At 38.5% G+C, this 22,530-nt stretch overlaps 1 protein-coding gene across 2 annotated transcripts in view; it reads left to right on the top strand.

Annotated features, from left to right (window-relative positions):
- Nucleotides 1-22,530, top strand: part of GRM7 (glutamate metabotropic receptor 7) — a 906,501-nt gene that overhangs the window by 294,357 nt on the left and 589,614 nt on the right. The window lies entirely within an intron of this gene.

Genomic DNA, 22,530 nt, shown 5'->3' with positions numbered 1-22,530 from the left:
AGAAATACAAGGAATCCAGGTTGGTAAAGTAGAAGTCAAACTGTCACTATTTGCAGATGACATGATATTGTACATAAAAAACCCTAAAGACTCCACTCCAAAACTCCTAGAACTAATATCGGAATTCAGCAAAGTTGCAGGATACAAAATTGACACACATAAATCTGTGGCCTTCCTATACACTAACAATGAACTAATAGAAAGAGAAATCAGGAAAACAATTCCATTCACAATAGCATCAAAAAGAATAAAATACCTAGGAATAAACCTAACCAAGGAAGTGAAAGACCTACACCCTGAAAACTACAAGACACTCTTAAGAGAAATTAAAGAGGACACTAACAAATGGAAACTCATCCCATGCTCCTGGCTAGGAAGAATTAATATCGTCAAAATGGCCACCCTGCCCAAAGCAATATACAGATTCGATGCAATCCCTATCAAATTACCAACAGCATTCTTCAATGAACTGGAACAAATACTTCAGAAATTCATATGGAACAACCAAAGACCCTGAATAGCCAAAGCAATCCTGAGAAGGAAGAATAAAGTGGGGTGGATCTTGCTCCCCAACTTCAAGCTCTACTACAAAGCCACAGTAATCAAGACAATTTGGTACTGGCAGAAGAACAGAGCCACAGACCAGTGGAACAGAATAGAGACTCCAAACATTAACCCAAACATATATGGCCAATTAATATACGATAAAGGAGCCATGGATATACAGTGGGGAAATGACAGTCTCTTCAACAGATGGTGCTGGCAGAACTGGACAGCTACATGTAAGAGAATGAAACTGGATCACTGTCTAACCCCATACGCAAAAGTAAATTCAAAATGGATAAAAGACCTGAATGTAAGTCATGAAACCATAAAACTCTTAGAAAAAAACATAGGCAAAAGTCTCATGTACATAAACATGAGTGACTTCTTCATGAACATATCTCCCCGGGCAAGGGAAACAAAGGCAAAAATGAACAGGTGTGACTATATCAAGCTAAAAAGCTTCTGTACAGCAAAGGACACCATCAATAGAACAAAAAGGTATCCTACAGTATGGGAGAGCATATTCATAAATGACAGATCTGATAAAGGATTGACATCCAAAATATATGAAGAGCTCACACACCTCAACAAACAAAAAGCAAATAATCCAATTAAAAAATGGGCAGAGGAGCTGAACAGACAGTTCTCTAAAGAAGAAATTCAGATGGCCCACAGACACATGAAAAGATGCTCCACACCGCTTGTCATCAGAGAAATGCAAATTAAAACCACAATGAGATATCACCTCACACCAGTAAGGATCACTGTCACTGAAAAGACAAACAACAACAAATGTTGGAGAGGTTGTGGAGAAAGGGGAACCCTCCTACACTGCTGGTGGGAATGTAAATTAGTTCAACCATTGTGAAAAGCAGTATGGAGATTCTTCAAAAAACTCAAAATAGAAATACCATTTGACCCAGGAATTCCACTTCTAGGAATTTACCCTAAGAATGCAGCACTCCAGTTTGAAAAAGACAGATGCACCCCTATGTTTATCACAGCACTATTTACAATAGCCAATAAATGGAAGCAACCTAAGTGTCCATCAGTAGATGAATGGATAAAGAAGATGTGGTACATATACACAATGGAATATTACTCAGCCATAAGAAAAGAACAGATCCTACCATTTGCAACAACATGGATGGAGCCAGAGGGTATTATGCTCAGTGAAATAAGCCAGGTGGGGAAAGATAAGTACCAAATGATTTCACTCATCTGTGGAGTATAAGAACAAAGGAAAACTGAAGGAACAAAACAGCAGCAGACTCAGAGAACCCAAGAATGGACTAATAGTTACCAATGGGAAAGGGACTGGGGAGGATGTGTGGGAAGGGAGGGACAAGGGTGGGGAAAAAGAAAAGAGGCATTACCATTAGCATGTATCATGTGGGGGGGGGCACAGGGAGGGTTGTGCAACACAGAGAAGACAAGTAGCGATTTTACAGCATCTTACTACGCTGAAGGCAGTGACTGTGAAGTAGTATGTGGGGGGGGGGACTTGGTGAAGGGGGAAGCTTTGTAATCATAATGTTCTTCATGTAATTGTAGATTAATGATACCAAAATAAAAATAATAAAATAAAAGAGTGAACAGTGAATTCCTCGTTCCCCTAACAGCAGGGAATAGCTGGCTTCAGACACCTGATGAAGCCATGCAACCTTTGGTCACAGAGACCTTGTTGGAGAATCAATGGCACGGTCTCTAATTGAATCACTGTTGAGTTTGCAGGCATGCGAGTCAAGGAGCCTCTTATTTATTAAACTGCGAGTACATGGTACTTAGTAACTCTCAAGATTTTGGTTGTGTACTGCCTAACTAGTCTTCCAAGAGTGCAATAATGCATGTTAGAAAGATTTTGTGTATTTTATTAGTCTATAAAAATAATTGTTTTAATAGGAGGAGAAACTTAGATAGGTATTAATTCTAGCTCATCATCTTGCCCTATCCTTTTCTCCACCTGTAAATCAAGTGGAATTATGGATTCTACCCTCCAGCCATACAAGTTTGTCTACTTTCTTCATAAGAACCCATGTTATAATTACTCTGCATTTGTTTTCACCTTCTCTCTTCCAGAAAAGCCTTTCTTTTACTTCTTTTCTAGGGAATATCTGCCTCCTTTCCTTCAATTAGCTTAAACAATACCTCTTGGTCATATATTCTCCAACCTTCTGGTTTTAAATAGTTATTTTCCCCTTAGTGACCTTTTAGTATTTGATTTAGACTACTTCCCGCCGCCAAAGTGGTTTCTGGGGAACAAAAATCATATAAGGCTAAAATAAAGATTTTAGGGAAAATGGATTGTGGATCAAATATACTTTATAAAAGTCACGTATTATATTCCCCTATTTGATGAGTAACAATGCATGAATGCACTCATACAGTTATTTGTGCATTTTAAAAGGAATTCTTCGATGCCTACAAGCATGCCACACTCACGTTCATTTCAAATGGTGACTATGTATTTACCACGAGATGAACACAGTTATTTGTCTGCCAGGTAAGAATTTACTTACCTGCCTTCTTTCCTGCCAAGAGAACCCAAATTTTGTTTTCTTTCTTCTGGCAACAACGAATCTATCCCCAGAGGTTGACACATAGCCAGTCTTGTTTATTTTTGGAAATCTTATTTATTTTTTCCTTTGTTTGGAGTAAGGATGATAGTGTGACATAGTTCTAGTCAATGAGATGTAAGGAAAATGTGGTGAGGGGTGGAACATTTCAGGTAAAAAAAAAAGTTCTCCTTGATCAAAAGCCAAATAGATAAGAAGAGGAAGCCTTTGTCTGCCAGAGCCTCCCCCATCCCCTTTGATGACGCCATGCGAAGCATGTTGCGGAGAGTACTAGTAGCCACCTTGTGAATTCAAAGCTTCGGAAAATTAAAACCAATGTTCTGACATTGTTGAGTCACTAAGCCCATCTGGAAACCAGCTGTATTCCAGACTTATTTTGTGATTGTATTATCTAAGTCATTATTAGTTGAGTAATACATTGGTATCCTCACTTATGATGTTCAGATACCAATAAAACTCCAACACTTGTTTAGGCCTGCAGTGTACATGGTGTCATCTGATAAGATACATTAAAGAACACTGAGACATTCTTTCCTTAAGCAGTGGCCTAGCTTACAAACGGTGGTGATTCAAGCAGGAGGTGAGAGCTGAGAAACAAACAGCAAGGGGGATGCGGAGTGAGCAGAGAAGGCCCTTTGCTTAGCTGGAGAGAGTCACGGCGGATTCCCCAAATCCCTTCGCGTACAGTCAATCTGGGTCTCAAAGTAGTACTAGGATTTAAATAGGCAAAGAGATGAAGCAGGTATTTCATGCCTAAACAAAACAGAGGTTTTTGGTTGTGCCACTCTGTGTAATGTACCAGAGTACATATATTTACCCTATCGAATGAAGGCTAATATTATAAATTTGATTGCAGATATATTTTGTAATTGACTTGAACATTTTACGTGTGTATGTGCTTTAGGACTTTCTGGAGCCTTTAAAATGATATTTTACACTTAGCTCAAATTTCACCTCATCCCTTATTTACCATACTACCCTAAGTCATTCCGCTATGAAACTCTTTTGTTTTAAACACGGACTCTGTCTCTTTATCTATGTGTATATAGGTGTGGATGTGTGTATACACGTACATACTTAGATTGGCACACCTTCTAAAACTGGTCTATCTCATTAATTAGTATAATCTGAAGTTCCTGTATTTTATGAATTAAAAAATACATTCCTAATGTATATTTTCTGAATTAAATGATGGAGAATTATTTGCCATCTAGAAATCTTATGAATCATCCTTTTAAAATTAACAAATAGCCACTAAATGCTTGTTTACTCTGAATGTGAGCCATAGAAGAGCTAAAATAAACAGCATAGCTTCCCCCTGCATTTAATAAGGGGAAAAAAAGAGTAAGTAAGGAATTTTGTCAAGTAGGCCTCTTTCATAGAATCAAAGGATCAGCACAGATTTAACTTCACCTCCTGAAACATCTACATCTGTGGCCTCATACGATGAGAATTTATCTGCAGCCCCGTCAGACCCTAAACTTGGCTTTGGGATCATTAAGCAAAGATTGCATCACGTTTACTAGCATTTCCATTAAGTGCACTTGTGCTCTCCCTTTATGAATGTTGGAATTCACATAGACCATAGCATATAGTTACTGCAATATTCAATTAACTATAACACTCCATTTTCAACCATATTGCATACTCAAGATTTCTGGACTGTGATGTACTTAAAAAGGTGGCAGTGGTTCTCAGAGAGAAAGTAAGTTTGGATTAACTTCATTTTCTCCTGAAAAAAGTCTTTAAGAAGTTCCTAGCTGTGTTCACATAAAGGACTAAGCAGTCTGGGAGCACCAGTCATTGTGTATTCTACTGAGGGACCAGATGATTGAAGGTGACAGGAAGACAGAGCTTTGATAATTAGAAAAGATCAGAAAATATGTAAAGCACAAAGAAGTCTGTAAGACATTAACTATGTCTGCTCCTCTTGTGTTTGTTTTGTGACGACAGTGTTATGACTTCAGTCTTGCTTTGGTACAAACTCTAGCCCATGGTTCTCAACTTGGCAGTTTTGCACTGCCCGTCCCCAGCACACATACACGGGGGTGTTTTGCATTGTCAGCAGTCGTTTTTTGTTGTGACACTCACCATCTAGTGCCAGAGGCCAGGAATGATGCTAACCATCTCACACTGTGCAGGTTGGCCCCTCTACCTCCATAGCAAAGAGTTACCTGACCCCAGACATCAATATTACATGGTAGGTGAACCCTACTGTACAGATATTTGGCATTTATATTGTTGGCAGAATACTTCAAAGTCAGCTGTGCTTGGTAAGTAAAATCTCTAGGCATGAGACTCTGGCCCTTGGGCCCTGAAAAAATCTAGGATGAGATCTAATATAAAAAATATTAGAAAACAATTACTTTGGTTACTTTTTGTTTTTAAACATGACTGTTACAGGGATACAGGGATACTGGCCAGAGATAATGCATAGACATGTAAGAGCAGGAAGGACCCTAAAAGGTCATTAAAATCAATTCCCCCCTTTTCTTTCCATTCCTCTAGTAAAGTGCATGCTGATGATTTCTGTGTGCCACGTTGAAAGGGAAAGATCTCTGTTGCACTTTGTCACTGAATGCTAGAGAGATGTGGGCAGAGGTATCTCTCCAATTTACAGATGGCCCCAGAGAATCTATTTTGTACTATATACACACTTATAACTAGAATATCTAACTAAGCAAATAGCAACAGACAAAACAGCATTATATGTGAGTATGGCATGTAAAATTTGCATTCTGTAGCTATTTCACCTTTGCCCTGTGATATAGCTTGGGCTCATATGAGTAGTCCCATTTTAAGGATAGAGAAATGACTCTGGAGTGTTTTCCAGCTTGATGGGAGCTCCATGTGTGGTTGCCATTTTGGCTGCTGTTAACCACCTAAAAGCCTCAGCTTTATCCTGATTTCCTGTATTTCATAAGAAATGGAATAGACAAATTCTAAGTGACAGCTCATCTCTGGCCCTGTTCCTAATATTTCCAACTATATGTTAGATACTTAGTTTTCCCCACCTTCCCCCAGCAAATTCATCACGATCACCATCATCATCACTATCTTCCATAACCACAGCTTTATGTTGTTTCCTCTCAGACATTTCAGTAAGAAAAATATTTCTTTTGTCTGTGAATTCTGACCACACCTAAATATTGCATCTCACTTGCTTATGTGGTCTAGATCAGATCATGTGATTCCCCTTGAGTCAATCATGTGGCTAAAGGAATCCTGCATTCTAATTGGCCAAATTGTGTCACATGCCAACATCCAGATCCTGAAATATAGTCATCTTTGTGTGTATGACAGGAGCTTAGAGGTGAGGAAGGCAAAAACCACATATTCATGGCAATGATATGTGTACCTATTGCAGATTATTGCAAAAATTCATGAGATTATATATGTGAAGTATCACACATGCAAGAGCCCAGTATATGGGAGATTTAATAAAGCCACAATAATAAAAACAGTAACAAACAACATTCTTGGAAACATGTACAAATTTGACTTGCAGCTCATATATAGAACTGCTTGGTTCTCAAGAAAATCATTATAACCACTCTCACAGGTTTTTTAAAGTGTTTGATGTTATGCAATTAAAAAAATGAAAGGAGAAGGAAAGAGAATTTCAGTAAATGATAATCTCTGTGATACATAATTAGAAGTTGAGTGAAACTCCAGCTTTTAAACTAATTGAAAATTATTAGTCATTACTCAGTACTTTGCAATAAATAAATATGACCAAAAATCCGAATGGAACTTCAAGCTTCCAAACATGAGCAGAGAGAGAGATGTTATCTAGGGAAAATAATACATTGAAGAAAATGATGCTTCAAAGAATAAGCCTGAAAGGGTTATTCAACCATTTTCCCTTTTTGGGGGGATCCATATCAATAAAGCTTAAGAAGAACTAAGAGTGAAATTACTGCAAACGGTGAACTTAATAATGTCCCACTGGGAGTTCATTAATATCTCAACAGGTACACTGAAGCATTGTCTTAATTGCACATGATACTTCCAAAAATTGCCTTTTACAAGTTTTGTGGAACCAGCCTCTGCATCACGCATTAGTACATTTGGTATCACCTCTCCTAGGTGTGCAAATTGCCTAGGCACATGAGACCATAAACCTCATTCACTTTTCCAAAAATAAGAAGTTCCCAGATGATCTTGTCATAGACACTTCCTGCCCTTATAAAAAGGAAGAAGCTAAAAATACATGTCATCAAACTCAGATCTTTCATTTTTTCCTAAATAAATGGAACATTTTACTCATTTTTACATGTCAGTCAAAATGGCATCCGACCCTCACACTCCTTGACCTAAGATGGCGACTGTTAGGTTTCGGTTTCCGAGATTAGGTTCAGCTTCCTGCTCATGACACAAAAAACTCTGTGACGCAGACCAATAAAGTCCTGCCACCTGACCCCAAAGAATCCATAACCAATCAGCTCGTGCCAAGTGCCTTAATAGGATATATAAGCCAAAGCTCCCCAGCCTGCGCTGCTGCTCTCTCACTCCTGCAGGCAGCCACCTCGCCGCCGCTAAATAAATCTCTTGGTTGGATATTCGCTTCTCGGTGCGGTTGTCTCTTCCCCTAAGGAATTTGGTGGTCTTTTAATACATATTTAGGAATTTGCTTTGGTGAAAATCAAGTTTGTGTTAGGATGGAGGTGGCAATCTGGATTTTAAAAAATATATTAATGTGATCTAATCCACACCTGGACCCTGGATCTTCAGTTATTTTGACAGATGTTGACACTAAGATGATCCCTAAAGAGGTGTGTTTCCAAGTCCAAGAGATCTCTTTACCCAGTAGCATTTGACTTTGAGATACTATGGGATAAAATTAAATTTAGAGGAGTTCAATGTAGTCAGCACTAGGAAAGTAAAAACACAACATAAACTCATTTGATTTTTTTTTTGGTATCATTAATCTACAATTACATGAAGAACATTATGATTACTAGGCTCTCCCCTTCAACAAGTCCCCCTCACCTACCACTTCACAGTCACTGTCCATCAATATACTAAGATGCTATAAAATCACTACTGGTCTTCTCTGTGTTGCACAGCCCTCCCAGTGCCCCCCCACACTATACATGCTAATCATAAGGTCCCCTTTCTTTATCCCCATCCTTGCCCCTTCCTTCCAACCCAGCCTCCCCAGTCCCTTTCCCATTGGTAACTATTAGTCCATTCTTGGGTTCTGTGATTCTGCTGCTGTTTTGTTCCTTCAGTTTTCCATTGTGCTTATACTCCACATATGAGTGAAATCATCTGGTACTTGTCTTTCTCCACTTGTGTTATTTCACTGAGCATAATACACTCTAGCTCCATCCATGTTGTTGCAAATGGTAGGATCTGTTTTTTTCTTATGGCTGAGTAATATTCCATTGTGTATATGTACCACATATTCTTTATCCATTCATCTACTGATGGACGCTTAGGTTGCTTCCATATCTTGGCTATTGTAAATAGTGCTGCGATAAACATAGGGGTGCATCTGTCTTTTTCAAATTGGAGTGCTGCATTCTTAGGGTAAATTCCTAGAAGTGGAATTCCTGGGTCAAATGATATTTTTATTTTGAGTTTTTTGAGAAACCTCCATACTGCTTTCCACAATGGTTGAACTAATTTACATTCCCACCAGCAGTGTAGGAGGGTTCCCCTTTCTCCACAACCTTGCCAACATTTGCTGTTGTTTGCCTTTTTGATGATGGCAATCCTTACTGGTATGAGGTGATATCTCATTGTGGTTTTAATTTGCATTTCTCTGATGACAAACGATATGGAGCATCTTTTCACGTGTCTGTTGGCCATCTGAATTTCTTCTTTAGAGAACTGTCTGTTCAGCTCCTCTGCCCATTTTTTAATTGGATTATTTGCTTTATCTTTGTTGAGGTGTGTGAGCTCTTTATATATTTTGGGTGTCAACCCTTTATCAGATCTGTCATTTATGAATATATTCTCCCATACTGTAGGAAACCTTTTTGTTCTATTGATGGTGTCCTTTGCTGTACAGAAGCTTTTTAGCTTGATATAGTCCCACTGTTCATTCTTTCTTTTGTTTCCCTTGCCCAGGGAGATATGTTCATGAAGAAGTCACTCATGTTTATGTACATGAGATTTCTGCCTATGTTTTTTTCTAAGAGTTTTATGGTTTCATGACTTACATTCAGGTCTTTTATCCATTTTGAATTTACTTTTGCGTATGGGGTTAGACAGTGATCCAGTTTCATTCTCTTACATGTAGCTGTCCAGTTCTGCCAGCACCATCTGTTGAAGAGACTGTCATTTCCCCATTGTATATCCATGGCTCCTTTATCGTATATTAATTGGCCATATATGTTTGGGTTAATGTTTGGAGTCTCTATTCTGTTCCACTGGTCTGTGGCTCTGTTCTTCTGCCAGTACCAAATTGTCTTGATTACTATGGCTTTGTAGTAGAACTTGAATTTGGGGAGTGAGATCCCACCCACTTCATTCTTCCTTCTCAGGATAGCTTTGGCTATTCAGGGTCTTTGGTTGTTCCATATGAATTTCTGAACTCTTTGTTCCAGTTCATTGAAGAATGCTGTTGGTAATTTGATAGGGATTGCATCAAATCTGTATATTGCTTTGGGCAGGATTGCCATTTTGATGATATTAATTCTTCCTAGCCAGGAGCATGGGATGAGTTTCCATTTGTTAATGTCCTCTTTAATTTCTCTTAAGAGTGTCTTGTAGTTTTCAGGGTGTAGGTCTTTCACTTCCTTGGTTAGGTTTATTCCTAGGTATTTTATTCTTTTTGATGCTATTGTGAATGGAATTGTTTTCCTGATTTCTCTTTCTATTAGTTCATTGTTAGTGTATAGGAAAGCCACAGATTTATGTGTGTCAATTTTGTATCCTGCAACTTTGCTGAATTCTGATATTAGTTCTAGGAGTTTTGGAGTGGAGTCTTTAGGGTTTTTTATGTACAATATCATGTCATCTGCAAATAGTGACAGTTTGACTTCTTCTTTACCAACCTGGATTTCTTATATTTCTTTGTTTTGTCTAATTGTCATGGCTAGGACCTCCAGTACTATGTAGAGTAACAGTGGGGAGAGTGGGCATCCCTGTCTTTTTCTCGATCTCAGAGGAAAAACTTTCAGCCTCTCGCTGTTCAGTATGATGTTAGCTGTGGGTTTATCATATATGGCCTTTATTATGTTGAGGTACTTGCCCTCTATACCCATTTTGTTGAGAGTTTTTATCATGAATGGATGTTGAATTTTGTCGAATGCTTTTTCAGTGTCTTTGGAGATGATCATGTGGTTTTTGCCCTTTTTGTTGATGTGGTGTATGAGGTTGATGGATTTTCGAATGTTGTACCATCGTTGCATCCCTGGGATGAATCCCACTTGGTCATGGTGTATGATCCTTTTGATGTATTTTTTAATTCGTTTTGCTAATATTTTGTTGAGTATTTTGTATCTACGTTCATCAGGGATATTGGTCTGGCTAGAGGCTTATCTATTTTTTTATTTTCTCAAAGAGCCAACTCTTGGTTTCATTGATTTTTTCTATTGTTTTATTCTTCTCAATTTTATTTATTTCTTCTCTAATCTTTATTATGTCCCCCCTTCTGCTGACCTTAGGTCTCATTTGTTCTTCTTTTTCCAATTTTGATAATTGTGACATTAGACTATTCATTTGGGATTGTTCTTCCTTCTTTAAATATGCCTGGATTGCTATATGCTTTCCTCTTAAGACTGCTTTTGCTGCGTCCCACAGAGGTTGGGGCTTTGTGTTGTTGTTTTCATTTGTTTCCATATGTTGCTGGATCTCCATTTTAATTTGGTCATTGATCCATTGATTATTTATAAACATGTTGTTAAGCCTCCATGTGTCTGTGAGCCTTTTTGCTTTCTTTGTACAATTTATTTCTAGTTCTATACCTCTGTGGTCTGAAAAGTTGGTTGGTAGGATTTCAATATTTTGGAATTTACTAAGGGTCTTTTTGTGGCTTAGTATGTGGTCTATTCTGGAGAATGTTCTATGTGCACTTGAGAAGAATGTATATCCTGTTGCTTTTGGATGTAGAGTTCTATAGATGTCTGTTAGGTCCATCTGTTCTACTGTGTTGTTCAGTGTGTCTGTGTCCTTACTTATTTTCTGTCTGGTGGATCTGTCCTTTGGAATGAGTGGTGTGTTAAAGTCTCCCAAAATCAATGCATTGCATTCTATTTTCTCCTTTAATTCTGTCAGTATTTGTTTCACATATATTAGTGCTCCTGTATTGGGTGCATATATGTTTATAATGGTTATATCCTCTTGTTGGACTGAGCCCTTTATCATTATGTGATGTCCTTCTTTATCTCTTGTTACTTTCTTTATTTTGAAGTCTATTTTGTCTGATACTAGTATTGCAACACCTGCTTTTCTCTCCCTGTTGCTTGCATGAAATATCTTTTCCATCCCTTGACTTTTAATCTGTGCATGTCTTTGGATTTGGGGTGAGTCTCTTGTAACCAGCATATAGATGGGTCTTGCTTTTTTATCCATTCAGTGACTCTGTGTCTTTTTATTGGTGCATTCAGTCCATTTACATTTAGGGTGATTATTGAAAGATATGTACTTATTGCCATTTCAGGCTTTAGATTCGTGGTTACCAAAGGTTCAAGGTTAGCTTCTTTACTACCTTACTGTCTAACTTAACTCACTTATTGAGCTATTATAAACACAGTGTGATGATTATTTCTCTTCCTTCTTATTCCTCCTCCTCCCTTCTTCGTTTGTTGGGTGTTTTGTTCTGTGCTCTTTTTAGGAGTGCTGCCCTCTAGAGCAGTCTCTGTAGGATGCCCTGTAGAGGTGGTTTGTGGGAGGCAAATTCCCTCAACTTTTGCTTTTCTGGGAATTGTTTAATCCCTCTTCATATTTAAATGATAATCGTGCTGGATACAGTATCCTTGGTTCAAGGCCCTTCTGTTTCATTGCATTGAATATATCATGCCATTCTCTTCTGGCCTGTAAGGTTTCTGTTGAGAAGTCTGATGATAGCCTGATGGGTTTTCCTTTGTAGGTGACCTTTTTTCTCTCACTGTCTGCCTTTAATACTCTATCCTTGTCCTTGATCTTTGCCATTTTATTTATTATGTGTCTTGGTGTTGTCCTCTTTGGGTCCCTTCTCTCAGGATTTCTGTGTGCCTCCGTAGTCTGAAAAACTATTTCCTCCCCCAGTTTGGGGAAGTTCTCAGCAATTATTTCTTCAAAGACACTTTCTATCCCTTTTTCTCTCTTCTTCTTCTTCTGGTACCCCTATAATGTGGATATTGTTCCTTTTGGATTGGTCACACAGTTCTCTTAATATTGTTTCATTCCTGGAGATCCTTTTATCTCTCTCTGCATCAGCTTCTATGCGTTCCTGTTCTCTGGTTTCTATTCCATCAATGGCCTCTTGCATCCTATCCATTCTGCTTATAAATCCTTTCAGAGATTCTTTCATTTCTGTAATCTCCCTCCGGACGTCGTCCCTTAGCTCTTGTATATTTCTCTGCAGTTCTGTCAGCATGTTTATGATTTTTATTTTGAATTCTTTTTCAGGAAGACTGGTTAGGTCTATCTCCTTCTCAGGGGTTGTGATTTTGCTCTGTATCATATTTTTCTGCTTTTTCATGGTGATAGAGATAGTTTGCGGAGTTGGTGCAATTGATGGCTGGTAGAACATCCCTTCTTGTTGGTTTGTGGCCTTCCTATCCTGGGAGAACAGCGACCTCTAGCGGCTTGTGCTGGGCAGCTGCACACCAATGGGGCTTTTGATTCTTGCCTGGCCGCTATGGAGTTTAGCTCTGCATTTGCTGTGGGTGTGGCCTGCCTGGCGCTGCGCTCCGATATGGCGGAGCCATGTCAGAGGGGAAATGGCCGGGAGGCTGTTTATCCCCATGAGGGGCATCCAAGCTGCCCTGCTGTCCAGGGGGTTAGAGTGCCCAGAGTTCCTCGGGATTCACAGCTGCTAGGCTAAGTGTCCCAGGACGCTTCCGTCCAGATGTGGGGTCCCTGTCCCTTTCAGACATTCAAAAAGCACTCGCTTTTCTTTGTCCCAGAGGTGCCGACTGCGGGGACCCACTCATAGGTCTTACTGTCCTGTTTCCCTAGTTTCCCATGCCTGGGTGTGGATGGCTGGGGCTGGCTATTTAGCAGTCCTGGGCTCCCTCTCCCTCCTGCTCCAACTCCTCTCCTCCCACCGGGAGCTGGGGTGTGGGGCACTCGGGTCCCACCAGGCCGCGGCTTGTATCTTACCCCCTTCATGAGGCACTGGATTCTCCCAGGTGTGGATGTAGTCTGGCTATTGTCCTGTGTCTTCCTGTCTCTCTTTTAGGAAGAGTTGTATATGCTGTATTTTCAAAAATATATGTGGTTTTGGGAGGAGATTTCTGCTGCTCTACTCATGCCACCATCTTGGCTCCACCTCCTAAACTCATTTGATTTTATATGTATTAGAAATGACATAGAATTATTTTCTGTAGACTTGATATATTCCTTTACTTCTTTTTCTATTTTGATTAGATAATGGCAATATCCTATCAAATTTCCAATCAATATTTTTGAGTGTTCCAGACCTCCACAGTAAGCTCTCTTAGGCTTTTCTGATACCTTAGAACACATCTTGCTAACAGGAGCACGGAATACATCAAGATATATCACAGAGGCCCAGATAGAATTCAGATAGCATAAAGGCATTTAACTAGAGCCAAGGAACTGGGACCCCCAAAACCAGTTCCTCTTTGCATCTGACAGCCAGATCTTGTTCTGGAGGGCAGAATAGCTAAGGAAGCAGCAGGACAGTATCACTTGTTTAAAATGGTAAAGCCAAGTAAGTCTTGAATAATTTGACTGAACCCTTGACACTTTGGGTTCTTGGAAGTGTCAGGTCTCAGGCCTAAAAGAAAAAACAAAGCGAGGAGTCTAAATGCCTCCCTAGGCTCTTTACCTTGGAACCCCTCTCCAGTGTCAGTTTGTCTTACATTCCAGTGGTGTGGAAGGAAATGCCAGGTGTGTAGAGGGAAAGAAAGGGCTAGAGAAAGAGTTTCCTACAATGCTTAAAGCTGCTTGTCAGTAGGCTAGCCCAGCACATGGATAACTTCCAAGTGCTGTGGGTCCCTGAAACTGCATGAAACCTTGGGGATGAGGGAACTCTCTTCTCTTAGGATGACATGTGTCTCTTGCTGTCCAACAGCAAAGTATTCCTTTGAAATCTTTGGTAAACTGAAATGGCAAAAAGTGATGAAGCAATTACCATTAATTTATATGGAAGTATTTCTGAGTGTTCCATTCCCCAAAAATAAGCTCTCTTGGGTTTTTTTGATAGCTTCAGATGCATCTTGCTAACGGGTGTACAAAATAAATTTAAGAAAAGCACAGAAGCTTGCAGACACCGTTTCACAGAGACGGCAGCTTGCCGCTGAGATGCCGAGTATGGCTCCTGGGAAGGAGGTTGGTGGTGCCACACAACTTTTTCTTTTCACCTTTGTTCATAAAAGTGAAAATCCTCTTCAGATTTCTTTCAGTTAGCAAAAACTGGTAGTGACATAGGCCTTTTGTAAAAGTGCAATGGCATATTGAAAACTTCCAGAAAGCATGGGATACCTGTATTATATTCATTCCTTTAATGGTTTACTCCTTCATTCAACAAGTACTAATCAGGTACCTATTGCATCCTGGACACTGTGGTATCCATTGGTGATATGATGATGAGCAAGATCCCTGCCCCCCTATCAGGGTGAGTGCCCTCCAGGAAAGAATAAAACAATGCTCAGATAGTTATACAGATAATATTTAATGAGAGCTGTGGCACTTGTTACCAAAGAAAACTACAGTTTTCTCACCAACCGAGCTTCCTACAAACTCCTGCTTTCTTGGGTAAACATTAATGGTTACGGGAGAAACTTGAGTACCTCCTGGTGATCGGAGTGTGCTACTGATTGGATATAATTCAATTTGATTATTCTTTCAGTCCTCCAAAAGAATTCAGTCACCGTAATCGCCTGTATTGATCGGTAAGATGTGAATACTGATGACTTGAAAGTTTTTACAAGATGTAGAAAATGTAAGTTATTTAAATGTCCTATTTAATTATTCTTGAAAAAAATTTCCCCTAGCCTTGCTTATCCTAGATTTACAGGAAATCTTAGGACCTTCAAAATGCAAAAATATTTTAAAGGTTAATACTTTGGTAGGGGAGGACCTTGACCAATATTCTGAAAACATACTCATGGATGTCAAGGGTGGTAATTAGAGGAGTGACGGCTTTTATTGCTGTTTTTATTCTGTGTACCAGTGTTTAAAAATAAGGTCAGGTACGTTGACCTCTATATATATTTTAAATAACTTTGAGGTATGAGAACTGCTCTGTCTCAGAAACTTGATTACTTGAAATTAGTTTTCATTCATTTTCACCATCTTGTGATCAATGTCACCTCATTCATATCTTTAGAGAAATAATTGGAGAAAATGAGATTGTCTCTGAAAAACAGACTTGGTAGAGGGGACTATTTTTTCAACAATTTGAAGACATTCATAAAACTGAGACAGGGACTGTGGGTGTAGTCAGAGTAGGGTGAGGGCCTCCGGAAAAAGACCCCTACCAAAACTCTGTATTAAGCAATTAAGCAAAGTCAGAGTCACATTAATTCTCTAAAGTAAAATATCAAACTAAGAATGTAAGCATTCTTCAGTGAAGATTAGTTAAAACTTAAAAGCCAGGAGTAACTTGGCCTGGAATGTTTGAACATCCACCAGATAAGAAAATACCTCAGTATAGCCCATGTCTTCATTGTGTGAATTAAATGAGGCTATTGTAAAATTTACTTTAACCTGCTAAAAGGCCCGTCTTATCTTCTTTAACTTTGCCCAGATGCTGCTTTTCCTCTTCCAGCCCTAATTAAGTAATATATAACCTGGGCAATTAATATAGCATGCAGGCCCAGCTGTAAACAACATAGTAAAAGGCAGGAAGGACTCCACCTTAAAGATAAGATTGCATTTTAACACCCAGGAAGTTAAGAAGTAAGATTCTTAACTTACTCTTTAGCAAACAGATGATAACCCAGGCTATCCTGGGAGCAGGACAGGCTGTCTTGATTAATATGCTCCCAAACCAAGAAGCTGCTATTCTGGGAAACAGTCAGAGCAGTAAATTTCCTGTGTTAACTCGGCAAAATAATCCAGAAGACTGGTAAGAAACTTAGTGTTTCTTCAAAGATAAACATTTGGGGACGTTTTAGCAGGTCTGCATCCCTAGACCTTTGTCTCTCACTGCCAATAAATCCCCTAGACAACTCACCACCACGGGTTCTCTTGTCCCCTCCTGGCATGAGCCAGGAGTCTGTCCTCTCACTGTATCTCTCAGTAAAAAGCCTCTGCCCTGGCTCTACTATCTCGGGTGTTTACTAAATTCATTCTTCGACTCTGCAAACAACCCCAACATCAAAACTATGAGTTCTAGCTAAGAATGTATTTTGGAAAAATAAAATTTTAACCGATAATCTAAATTCTTTATGTGATGATATATTTTTTATGATAAGAAATGAGAATAAATAACTTGGTTTTAAATGCTCACTATTGAGAAATAGGAACAGACAAAGCTATTTTCACCACTATCATTCTTATTTTCGTGGAAATTCTACCCAATGTAATTAGAAAAGAAAGCTAAGTGAATTTTTATAATATGATTTGCTTACCTGGAAATTCCAAGAAAGTACACTGAAAGCTATTAGAACTAATAAGAATTTTAACAAGGTTATAAGTCACAAAGTAAATATATAGAAAATTAATACATTCCTATATACCAAAAATAAATAGAAAAAAAATTAAATTTTATATCATTCATAATGCAATAAAATAGCAATTATCTAGAAATAAAGTTAATAACATTATCTAGAAATAAAGTTAACAATGTAGATGGCCTATTTGGAGACAATTGTAAATTCTTACTAAAAGAAAATAATGAATAATAGAATAGATGAAATAGATATTTTCCATTATGGAAAAAGAAAAGACTGTAAATTATCAATTGTCCCCAAATTAATTTATAAATATAATATATTTCTCATCAAAATCTTAATGGAACTTTATTGTGAATTGAAAAATAAATATACTAAAGTTCAGCTGGAAAATAAAACATGATTACCCATGGTCATTTTTCTTCAAAAGAAAAATAATATGACTTCAAAGAACAGTTAAGAGACAGTTAAGAACAGAGAGAATAAATTCCAGCTAATATAGCCCTAAAATACCCTTAAATTTATAAGAACTATAATAGTAAAACACTGGCCTGAGACTCAGAGGACAGAAAAGTGGAATAGTAGAGAATATACCCCAAAGATCCAAGGATATTGAAGTATTTAGTGTATTACAAGAGATGGTCTTTCCTATCAGCAAAGAATGACTAATTATGTAAAATATGGTGTTGGGGCGAGTAGTTAACCATTTGAGAAAAAGATAGATTGTTGGTCTACCTTATTTAACAACCCCAAGTAATTTCCATATAGGGAATTGTTTAAATGTAAATTTCCATTTCTGTCAATTTGGTAGGGGAGGAGCTTGAACACTATTCTAAAAACATACTCATGGATGTCAACAAAGGGTTGAATTAGGTCTAAGGATCTATTCATTTATTTTTTACTGCTAATGATAGTAAAAACTTAAAAAGTGTTTAAACATTTAACAATGAAGTTAGGTCTAAATTAGGTTTAGCTTAGTAGAATAATATGCCAATCAGAAAGAGAGAAAAATAAAGGGGGAAAGGAAAGAAAGAAGACATTAAGACTTGTTTTCATAATTAATAATATATAGTTGACCCACATGCACACACAAAAATGAAAAATGGTATAAGAAACTGGTTAACAGAGTTCAAGGCATTCAAGTCATTTTCTTTTTTCTCTATTTTTCATAAATAATACATGTTAATTTTCTAAGAAAAAGTACAAACCCATTCGAAACAAATATAGTAGATTATAGATGTTATTAATCCTATTTGATATTCAAATCATTAACAAAACCATGTTTGTGTGATAGGCAAATGTTTAGGAAGTAGGAGTAAACAATAATACAATCAAAATTTAGTCCTATGACAAAGTGTTTTAGTGTTTTTTTGGTATCATTAATCTATAATTACATGAAGAACATTATGTTTACTAGACTCCCCCCTTCACCAAGTCCCCCACATACCCCATTAGTCACTCTCCATCTGTATGGAGATACTGTAAAATCACTACTTGTCTTCTCTGTGTTGCACAGCCCTCCGCGTGCCCACCTCCACACTTTATACATGCTAATTGTAAGGCCCCCTTTCTTTTTCCCCACCCTTCTCCCTCCCTTCCCACCCATCCTCCCCAGTCCCTTTCCCTTTTGTAACTGTTAGTCCATTCTTGAGTTCTGTGATTCTGATGCTCTTTTATTCCTTCAGGTTTTCCTTTGTTCTTATACTCCACATATAAGTGAAATCATTTGGTACTTGTCTTTCTCTGCCTGGCTTATTTCACTGAGCATAATACCCTCTGGCTCCATCCATGTTGTTGCAAATGGTAGGATCTGTTCTTTTCTTATGGCTGAGTAATATTCCATTGTGTATATGTACCACATCTTCTTTATCCATTCATCTACTGATGGACACTTAGGTTGCTTCCATTTATTGGCTATTGTAAATAGTGCTGTGATAAACATAGGGGTGCATCTGTCTTTTTCAAACTGGGCTGCTGCATTCTTAGGGTAAATTCCTAGGAGTGGAATTCCTGGGTCAAATGGTATTTCTATTTTGAGCTTTTTGAGGAACCTCCATACTGCTTTCCACAATGGTTGAACTAATTTACATTCCCACCAGCAGTGTAGGAGGGTTCCCCTTTCTCCACAACCTCGCCAATATTTGTTGTTGTTTGTCTTTTGGATGGTGGCGATCCTTACTGGTGTGACATGATATCTCACTGTGGTCTTAATTTGCATTTCTCTGATGACAAGCGATGTGGAGCATCTTTTCATGTGCCTGTTGGCCATCTGAATTTCTTCTTTGGAGAACTGTCTGTTCAGCTCCTCTGCCCATTTTTTAATTGGATTATTTGCTTTTTGTTTGTTGAAGTGTGTGAGCTCTTTATATATTTTGGATGTCAGTCCTTTATCGGATCTCTCATTTATGAATATATTCTCCCATACTGTAGGACGCCTTTTTGTTCTATTGATGATGTCCTTTGCTGTACAGAAGTTTTTCAGCTTGATAAGTGTTTTAGTTTTTAAACTGGAGAAAGGAAGGCTCAAAGAGAGATGGGATATCTATTTTTATATAGCCACTGTGTTATTACATTGAACTATCTTCATCAAAAAACCAGTTCTCCATTTTCAGAGAAGACTGGCGTGAGGGGAGGGTTTCAGTAGCAGAAAGAGGAAGAATATAGTTGGGTAGCAAGGGAAGTGTGGAAGTTAATCACTAAAAATAACTTATGATAATTTGATCAGTTGTAGTACCAGTTAAAACACACACTTCAAAATCATTACTATGTCGGCTCAACCATTAGTTTGAAAACAAGTAACTAAATATGCAGCATAATAGCCAGTAAGTATGCAGCATCACATTTCCTAAGTCACATAAATCCTGGCAGTACTTCATCTCTTACTGCTAGGAATGATATCCTTATACAGCCATATTTTTATCTCAGAAATGAAATCTATTTCATCTTTCATTTCTTAGTCTAGCATCATTATATGCATAATGTATAAATAAGTACCCCTGGATGTAAGATGTGTGCACAACCCCAAAGGGACATATGTAGTAAGCCAGGAGATGTTTCTTGTGTATAACGGAAAGGATAGACCACAGATAAGCAACCATTTTCAAAGGGTGCGTGAAAGTGAGGAAAAAAACCTGTTTCACCAGCATTTTTGCTCCTAAAATTTGGGCACAGTTTAGAAAATGCATTTGCATTTGGGACACTTCACAATTCTGATGTTTTACAGCAGCTACATAAATGCACATTCAAGCAGAGGTCTGGATGTATTTTTATTAGCACTCATTCAAAGGTAGAAAGGGATTTTGGTGGCAAAGGCATTTGTGCAACAGCACGAAGCTTTTGCATTTCCTCAAGATTAAATGGATGGAATTGTATTGACATGCTTGGCTTCTTTCCTGTTTATTTCTTTTAAGAAAAAGTCTCTCCCACTTTCTCTCTCTCTGTCTCAGCCCCCTTCCCCCCTCCTTTCTTTTATTTTATTTTTTTACCCAAAGCCTTTATTCAGTTATTTTCTTTACCTAAAATTCATAACCTCAGAACTATAAATGAAACCGAGAGAGCTCATTCCATTAAGATATTTGCATAAGCTTTAATAAGGAGTTTAAATAAAATGTTTGAACAACAGTCTGAGAGTCGTCAGTAAAATAACTTTTAGTGGCTCCATCTGTAGTCAGTCCTGTGGGCAGAACTTGGCCTGCATACTCTGGTAATCTACTGCCCTTCTTGTTTTATTCTTCTTATTTTAAAATTTTCACAAGAATTCAGCAAAGTATCATAGATAAGAGTGTAGAAGTTTACACAGGGCAGTTGTAGGTTTGGGTACTTTTCTTTCACAGCTTCCATGACTTGAGTCAGGGCCATATTCCACTTGAAAGTCTCAATGTCCTCTTTTGTAAAACAAGTTAATAATAGTATAGTTTAATACAGTACAGCACTGTAGAGTAAGGAGTATTTACTGATGGTTAGACAAGGTAATGCATACAAGAAAATCTATCTACAGCATTATACAACATATTAGGTTGCATTTTACATAATATATTTTACGGCATGAGTGACGCATAATAAGCAGTTGGATAATTAGTAGATACTACTTCTAAAACAATAATGATAGGAATATATAAAAATATCTCCTTGCCTTAGGAGAGTTTTTGTGATAATACGTCACAGAAAACTTGGGAAATTAAATGCAGGGAATGGGTAAACTTAGGAAGGAAACTCATAGTGTTTTCTATTTTGATTATCTTTACCCCTATGTATAAAGCAACATGTTATCATAGGCAGCATGCTAAACACAGTCACTATTCTCATCCCTCAAAATATTCTTTTAGATGATTCGACAGACTCATTGATGTAAAATAACTTCTCAAGTAAACACTAGTAGCAGAAACATCAGGCTTTGATTCCAGATCTTGTCAATACCAAGTCCCGTTTAATTTCCAGTGCCACTCGTGTGCCCTATAGCAGAGGAGTTGCTCAGCCAGAGACGCGTCAGGAAACTGAGGCTTTCTCTCCGTGGCTCTGGTCTTTGAGTCGGGGACAGAGAGCCCGCTCCCAAAGGTCAGAAAGCTGATCTGCCCCAGGGATGGGTGGCCTGGAATATGGTGCATCGTCTACATCAGTGCCCTATGACCTGACTATAATGCTTACCTAGAAATGTTAGCAGAGAAATGAGCTTTACAGGAGTGGTGCAGCTTTACATAGTGGTATATGGTTATATACTTTGGGAAACTGCACTGGAAGCAGAGAAAAATAGGTCAATATTGAATAGAATTTTCAGGCCTCAAAGAGTCGACCTGAGTGTTGCTTTGGCATCTGTGGGGGGCAATGAGTTTACTGTTGAGCCAAGATAAAAACTGGCCTTTAGATACTTGATAAAGCAGAGATAAGTCCTGCGAGAGTGTGTGAACAGCATTTTGTTGGACTTTGTCATTTTTATAGGTAGATAAAATGTATCAATCATAGCCTACTTCATGCTGGTGTAAGGAGATAGGACTAGGGAACAATGCATTGTAAAAGTAACTAGCATAGAGATCCTGAAATCAGGTCCTAAGCCAGATTCCTCACCAGTGGGTACTCCAGGGCTTCCCTCAGGATGTTTGGGGTCCGATGCAAACATTTTTTTGCAGGGCCTCTTTCTGTGTATTTGAGTTGGTGAAAATCATCTGGGAAGGACTGGGCTGTTAGCCCAATATCATATGATTCGAAGAAATGAACACTGCATCAGCCAACGGGAGCAATCTGCTAATAAACTGCTCTCTTAGAACCAGAATCCTGCTATGGGGCTCTATGATGATCCCCATCAGCATAAGTTCTAGAGCTCCTTGGGCTATCTGGTTAGCTCCATGGGAGATAGAGGGTCAGAGAATTCTCTAAAGGGAAGCAAATGGGAATCAGAGACCTGTGCGGGCTCCACCCAGACGGGACTGCCAGCACTTTCCCAGTACCCAAAGAAGAACTTAGAAAATTTTACGAAGACCCTCCAACATGCAAGGACCACTGTGGTAAAAGCCTTGGGGCAGGGAATCCCCTTGCCTGGGCCTAAGGGTGTTAGCTACTTCACAGATTCTTGTGAAGAATAAATGAAATACTGGATGCAATTAGCTTACATACTTCCCAGCAGGTGATCAACACTCAGTCAGTGTTAGAGGACTAATGACATCCGCTGATAT

This window comes from Manis pentadactyla, chromosome 1, assembly GCF_030020395.1.
Source record: "Manis pentadactyla isolate mManPen7 chromosome 1, mManPen7.hap1, whole genome shotgun sequence".
Taxonomy (NCBI): domain Eukaryota; kingdom Metazoa; phylum Chordata; class Mammalia; order Pholidota; family Manidae; genus Manis; species Manis pentadactyla.
Note: the sequence above shows the minus strand (reverse complement) of the source record. Positions and strands in the feature narration are given on the sequence as shown.